Consider the following 6,507-nt stretch of genomic DNA (forward strand, 5'->3'; position numbering starts at 1 on the left):
TTTGGCCCACTTATGAGTATACTAACACTTAAGAAAGTGATGCCTGATAAGCATCTGATGGTCTTTTGGTTCAACAGTGAACATAAAGAAGAGTAGATGATGTGACTGGTAACCAGACTCAGATTACCAGTGTCATTTGTGCCACCTGTGCTGGTTTCCTAGCTATATTAAGCCTCCTTTTAAGGTTATATCAGTTGGTTCACAAGACAATCCAGATATTCAGCGACAAATTTCAGGGAAAGGAAGAACCAGTCACAGACAGATATCGTTTGGCCAATGAAGAAAGTGTCCTAAAAATGGTAATCAAGAACCCACATATGGATGATCTGATTAAGTGGTTTCTCAAGGAAATCTCTGGGTCTAGTTACTTAACCGTGGGATCTCAAGAAGAACACTGAAGGGCTGTCCACCAAGGAATTCATGGCTAGGTAGTGGTCCATAGGTGACCCCAAACCCAGAAACTCTAGAGTTCAAATGATGATGACATCTATGATTAACACAAGTGCTCTTCTTTTGCATTTCCCAGTGAATCTTGAGGTGAATCTGAAACACACCCCACCCCTACTACTTTTATGCAATTTCTCAGTATTCTATACAAACAAGGTTAGGCCAAGGTCCGCATAGTCAAAGTTATTTTTCCAGTAGTTACGTACAGATATGAGAGTTGGACCATAAAGAAGGCTAAGCAATGAAGAATTGATGATTTCAAACTGTGGTACTGGAGAACCCTTGAGAGTCCCTTGGACAGCAAGGAGATCAAACCAGCCAATCCTAAAGGAAATCTGTCCTGAATATTCACTGGAAGGACTGGTGTTGAAGCTGAAGCTCCAATACTATGGCCACTTGATGTGAAGAGTTGACTCACCGGAAAAGACCCTGATTCTGGGAAAGACTGAGGGCAGGAAGAGAAGGGGGGATAGAAAGAGAAGAGGCTGACAGAGGATGAAATGTTTGGATGGCATCACCGACTCAATGGACATGAGTTTGAGCAAACTCAGGGAAACAGTAAAGGGCAGGGAAGCCAGGTGTGCTGCAGTCCATGGGGTCACAGAGAGTCAGATATGCCTTAGCGACTGAACAAAACAAAGCTCCTTAACTTCCCAGTTGTGACATGAGGATACATGATAAAGTCACAGTTCAGTAGAGAGATAGGTGAAAATTGCATATCTGGGCCTTTTGGATACTGATGTACATATGACTAATATGTCCATGAGCACAGACACTACAATGAAGAGGAACCAGATAATGCTCACTGGTTTTTGGTCTGAGCTCACCAAATGGAAATTGTTATCCGAATTCAACTATAGGTATATCCTTACATGCCACTAAAAATTTCCATTGTTATGGTTTCCATTACTGAAAGTATTATTGGTACAGATGTATTTTCTACAGCATCTCACTCACTTCTACCATTAAGATCTGATGGGATCTACTGCATTTTGGGTCATTTTAATAGGGCATTTGGAAAACTATTTTTGGGCAAGAGGAGAAGGGGATGGCAGAGGATGAGATGGTTGAATGGCATCACTGACTCAATGGACATGAGTTTGAGCAAACTCTGGAAGATGCTGAACGACAAGGAAGGCTGCTATGCTGCAGTTCACGGGGTCCCGAAGAGTGGGACACAACTTAGCAAATGAAAAACAACCACCAGACTACCAGTGTCTAGCACCTTTACCATCCAAAAACAGCTCACTGTGGTTAATGCTGAGCTTAATGAAACTAAAGTTCTCCACAAAGTTATTTCTCCATTTATACATACTTTCAGTCTGTGTGTAAGGCCTAGGGATGCCTAGAGACTTGACTGATTATTGTTTGCTCAGTGCCACAGTATAGCTCTGGATACTGGCGTTTCACGCTCCTGTGACCTTCATAGAGATTTACTGCCCAAGTAGAGTGAAGTAAGTATGCAGCAACTGATATCACAAATGCCCCCCCCCCCTTTTAACATTCCTGTTCACACTAATGACCAGTATTGGTTTGCCTTACGTGGAATGGGTTGTGATATACCTTCATGCCCTTCCACAAGCCCATGACCTAGAAAAAGCCCTGCTCCAAGATTAAGTACTAACCTTCCACTATATTGGACTTACCTGGTGGCTCAGATGGTAAAGCCTCTGCCTACAATGCGGGAGACCTGGACTTAATCTCTGGGTTGGGAAGATCCTCTGGGGAAGGAAATGGCAACCCACTCCAATACTCTTGCCCCAAAAATCCCATGGATGGAGGAGCTTGGTAGGCTACAGTCCGTGGGGTCGCAGAGAGTTGGACATGACTGAGCAACTTCACTTTTACTTTTTTACTTTCCACTCTATGGATGGTATTCTCCACTGGACCCAAACAAGTGTACTACCCAACAAGGACTGGATTCCATGATGACCCACATATGACCATATCTGAGTCATTAATGTAAAGATGGTACAAGGACCTAGTATCTAACTGAAATCCCTAAGGGCAAAGTGGAAAGGGGTATATTGTCTCATTCCAAGCTTCAAGGAACCGAGGTTTTCCCTTCTCTATCCCCCCAAAGTACCAAGCAGGCCAGGCTTTTTTCGAAGCACTCCAAAGTGTCAATCTTATTTCAGTCTCTACCACAACAAACACAAAGGACACTCAGTGTAGGTGTATGAATATATGTATGTTTATGTGCATGTATATGTATATATATATATGTATACACGAGTTCAACTCCAGGTCAAAATCCTATGTTTGATTTTGCAGGTCCAACCACAGATAATTACAAAGTATCCACCTGACAGTTCTCATGGGGGAATACTTCTCACCTCATACCAAATTTGATGCATATCCAGTGAACTTTAAACACCGAAAGTAGTTGCAGTAGAGGACCAAGGCCCATCCACACCGTGTTCTTATGCATTCTGGATTCCTATACCAGCTGCCTCTATTAGAGGCCTCCCTATATAAGGGAGAGGAGGGATCAGCTGATATTTGTACTTTTCAGGTGCCTCTTACAGACCACTTTACTGCAGGAATCTGAAGATAGTTTTCTTGGTTACTACTCAGTATTCAGGACTTACACTCCTAGCCATCCTGCATTAGTATTCACAAGGTTATTGGGGCCACAGTAAGGAAGGGCCTTTTGTTTGGGGCTCCTTCAGATATGACATCATCTTCCCTCAGCCCCTACTCCCATCAGTATTGATACATCTGACCCTTGCCTGTTTTCTTTCTGTGGGGAAAATTAAACAATGGTGGAGCTGAGGCCCTTTCCATTTGGACTTACTTATACTATTAAAGGAAGTGAATAAAAGCTTGTTACTTTCAGTTTGGCTTGCTCTCTTAATTGACCAAGTCAAAACAGGCAGCTTTCTCTGCCAGATTAGTGAAGAGAAAAAAGTAGTCACTAAAGTAAAATTCTTTTCTGGAAGGAGCACTTTGAAAGGTGCTAGGGAGACTCGTTCAAGGCTCAGGGTTGGATCATTTACAGGAGTCGAAGGGCCCCACAATGCACATTGTCCGTCGGACTAATGTGTCTCCAGAAGAGCCAGTGGACACCATGGGGCTCTCCAGCAGAGTACCACTGTATTGTCTATGTGCAACTCTACTCACATTCTTCTAAGCCCTGCTTAACTGCAGTTAAGGCCATGTTGGAGGAGCATAGGAAGATTGTGAACCTATCCAATTTGAACAGCTGTCTCTCAAAAATTTGCCTGGGAAAGAAACAGAAATAACTGCCCTCTTTTCTAAGCTTCATGCAGAAAAAGTCCTTGAGACTATATCCCTATTCAGTAACTCAGCTGACTTGTATACCAGATCATGAGTTCACAGTTACTCAACTGCTTCTGGCTGTTCAATCAACAGAACAACCCTGGCAACAGTAGTATCTGACATCATGATGATTGCAAAAACTTGTCCAGAGTGTGGGAACTTATTAGGCAGCAACTGATGCCACAAATGCCCTTTTCCATATTCCTTCAAACAGGGATGATTCAGATCAGTTCATCTTTGTGTGGAATGATAACAACTCACCATTTACACCCTTCCACAATGCTACTTGAATTTCCTACTTGTCAGCAATGCATCACCTGGAAAATCTCCCACTACTAGAGGAGGGGCTTGTCTTTCTACTCTGCTGATAATATCATTCTATTGAGTCCAGAGAAGAGAGCTACCAAGCAAGGGCTGAACATCCTGCTAACACATAGGTGGCAACTTGCTGGGCCATTTATTACAGAAAGCGTACAAGCACCCAAGTGAAATTTCTGGGCATGATCAGGATATGGTGTCTCATTGTCTCATTCCGTGGGAGAAGACTGCTTCTGACCCTCGCCACTCCAACAATTAAAAAGGAGATCCATGGACTGATGGAACTCTTCACCTCCCTGCATTCTTAATGCCAACCATTTACAGGGTTACATAAAAGGTCATTTCCTTTCAATGGGGCCACAGCCAAGAGGATGACCTGGAAGCCCTTCAACAAGCCCCAGGCTACCCCCTTTTTTTGGGCCCCTCTGATCCATTTTGCCTTTTGAGTTAACAGATATCAGCAACCGCTCTATTCACCAATTGGACTTTAAGGCAGAAGGACACTGCCAGAGGCATCAGCTGGAGTTTTTAATTCATCATCTCTAGGAATAGCTGGCTGAAAGGTACACAGCCTTTAAGAGAAAATTATTAGTCCATTATTGGGCTTTAGTGCATACTGAGCACATGACCCATGACTGTGAAATAGTCTCAAGAGAAGAAATTCCAACCAAAAGTTATCAATAGTTTTGCTTTTGCTCTCTAATTATTTAAGGTCATTCTCACTTTAGGTCAGTGTAAAATTTTTATAAAAATATGACCAGATAGGATTCCTGGAGTGGAGATGGCCATGCTTGCTCTGCTGCTCCTATAGTTTAGGAGCATACTGCTTCATCTGAGGATGGCTCATAAGCTGGACAAGTAAGACCTTGAGGTTTATTACTGTCTTTTCTATGTGATGGCAAACTGGAATGAAGATTGATAGTAAAAATTAAATGTCATAAATTTTTATAAAAGCTAATGGATCAGTTAAAAGTGCTTAAACAGTTGGGTGATAATGAATGTTACTCAAGAAATAATTGTTGTTTACTCAGTTGTGTCTGACTCTTTGCAACCCCATGGACTGCAGCATGCCAGGCTTCCCTGTCCTTCACTATCTCCTGGAGGATGTTCAAACTGATGTTCATTGAATTGGTGATACCATGCAACCATCTCATCCTCTGTTGTCCCCTTCTTCTCCTGCCTTCAATCTTTCCCAGCATCAAGGTCTTTTCCAATATGTTGGCTCTTTGCAGCAGGTGGCCAAAGTATTGGAGCTTCAGCTTCAGCACCAGTCCTTTCAATGAATATTCAGGGTTATTTTCCTTTAGAATTAACTGGCTTAAACTCCTTGCTGTCCAGGGGACTCTCAAGAGTCTTCTCCAGTTTGACAGCATCGATTCTTTATTGCTCAGCCTTCTTTACAGTCCAACTCACATCCACACATGATTACTGGAAAAACCACAGCTTTGACTATACGAATGTTTGTCAGCACAGTGATATCCATGTTTTAATATGTTGTCTAGGTATGTCATGGCTTTTTTCCCAAGGAGCAAGTGTCCTTAATTTCATGGCTGCAGTCTCTGCCCATTTGGAGAACTATGCTTTGAAAATGTTTTGTATACAGATAATGAAGTTCATGCTGGGTGATTTCACAAAAACATGATCAAGTTCCACTACACTGCAAGTCTTTTAACAGATGTCAAAACAGTGTTGGAGAACTCTACTGATGAAAATGTATGAAAGATAAAAGGCAACATGAAAGATAACATATATTTATAATTGTTTATAGAATGGAGAGACTTGGGACTGGTGGGACTGAAGAATATACTGATGTTGAAGAAAAATGAAAATATGGGAGCAACCTCTCTGCCCACTCAGCCACTTCAGCCATGATCTTCAACTTAGGACCCAAGCAACATGACATCAGGCAGCTATGAAAGTGAAAGTGAAGCTGCACAGTCGTGTCCGACTCTTTGTGACCCCATGGGCTGTAGCCTACCACGCTCCTCCATCCGTGGGATTTTCCAGGCAAGAGTACTGGAGTGGGTTGCCATTTCCTTCTCCAGAGGATCTTCCCTACCCAGGGAGTGAACCCGGGTCTCCCGCATTATAGACAGACACTTTACCATCTGAGCCACCAGGGAAATCTGCACACAAATTTCTCCTGGTGCCCACAATCCAGCATTCCAGCTAATATCCCAGCAGAAGTTCCTCACAGTACAAGTTTAGCAAATAACACTACCCAGCCTACTCCACAGACTACTCCAGGCATTGATTCTGCACTGTACTGCAGTTTCCCAGGGAGATATTCAACTAACATCAGAGGACTCTGCTAGAGCTCAGAAATATACCAAATATGCTGGCAGAGCTTTGCACTATGATGTCACCAATGCAGTGCAAAATCTAGAGAAGGCCCTCAAGTTACTGGCTATAGGTAGAGAATGCAGTCTTTGTAGAAAAGATCCATGCTTAAAGAATTAA

General features: G+C 42.7%; 1 pseudogene; it reads left to right on the forward strand.

The window, feature by feature from the left end:
- LOC108637350 lies at positions 3,467-6,507 on the forward strand (annotated as a pseudogene).

Source organism: Capra hircus, chromosome 13 (assembly GCF_001704415.2).
Source record: "Capra hircus breed San Clemente chromosome 13, ASM170441v1, whole genome shotgun sequence".
Taxonomy (NCBI): domain Eukaryota; kingdom Metazoa; phylum Chordata; class Mammalia; order Artiodactyla; family Bovidae; genus Capra; species Capra hircus.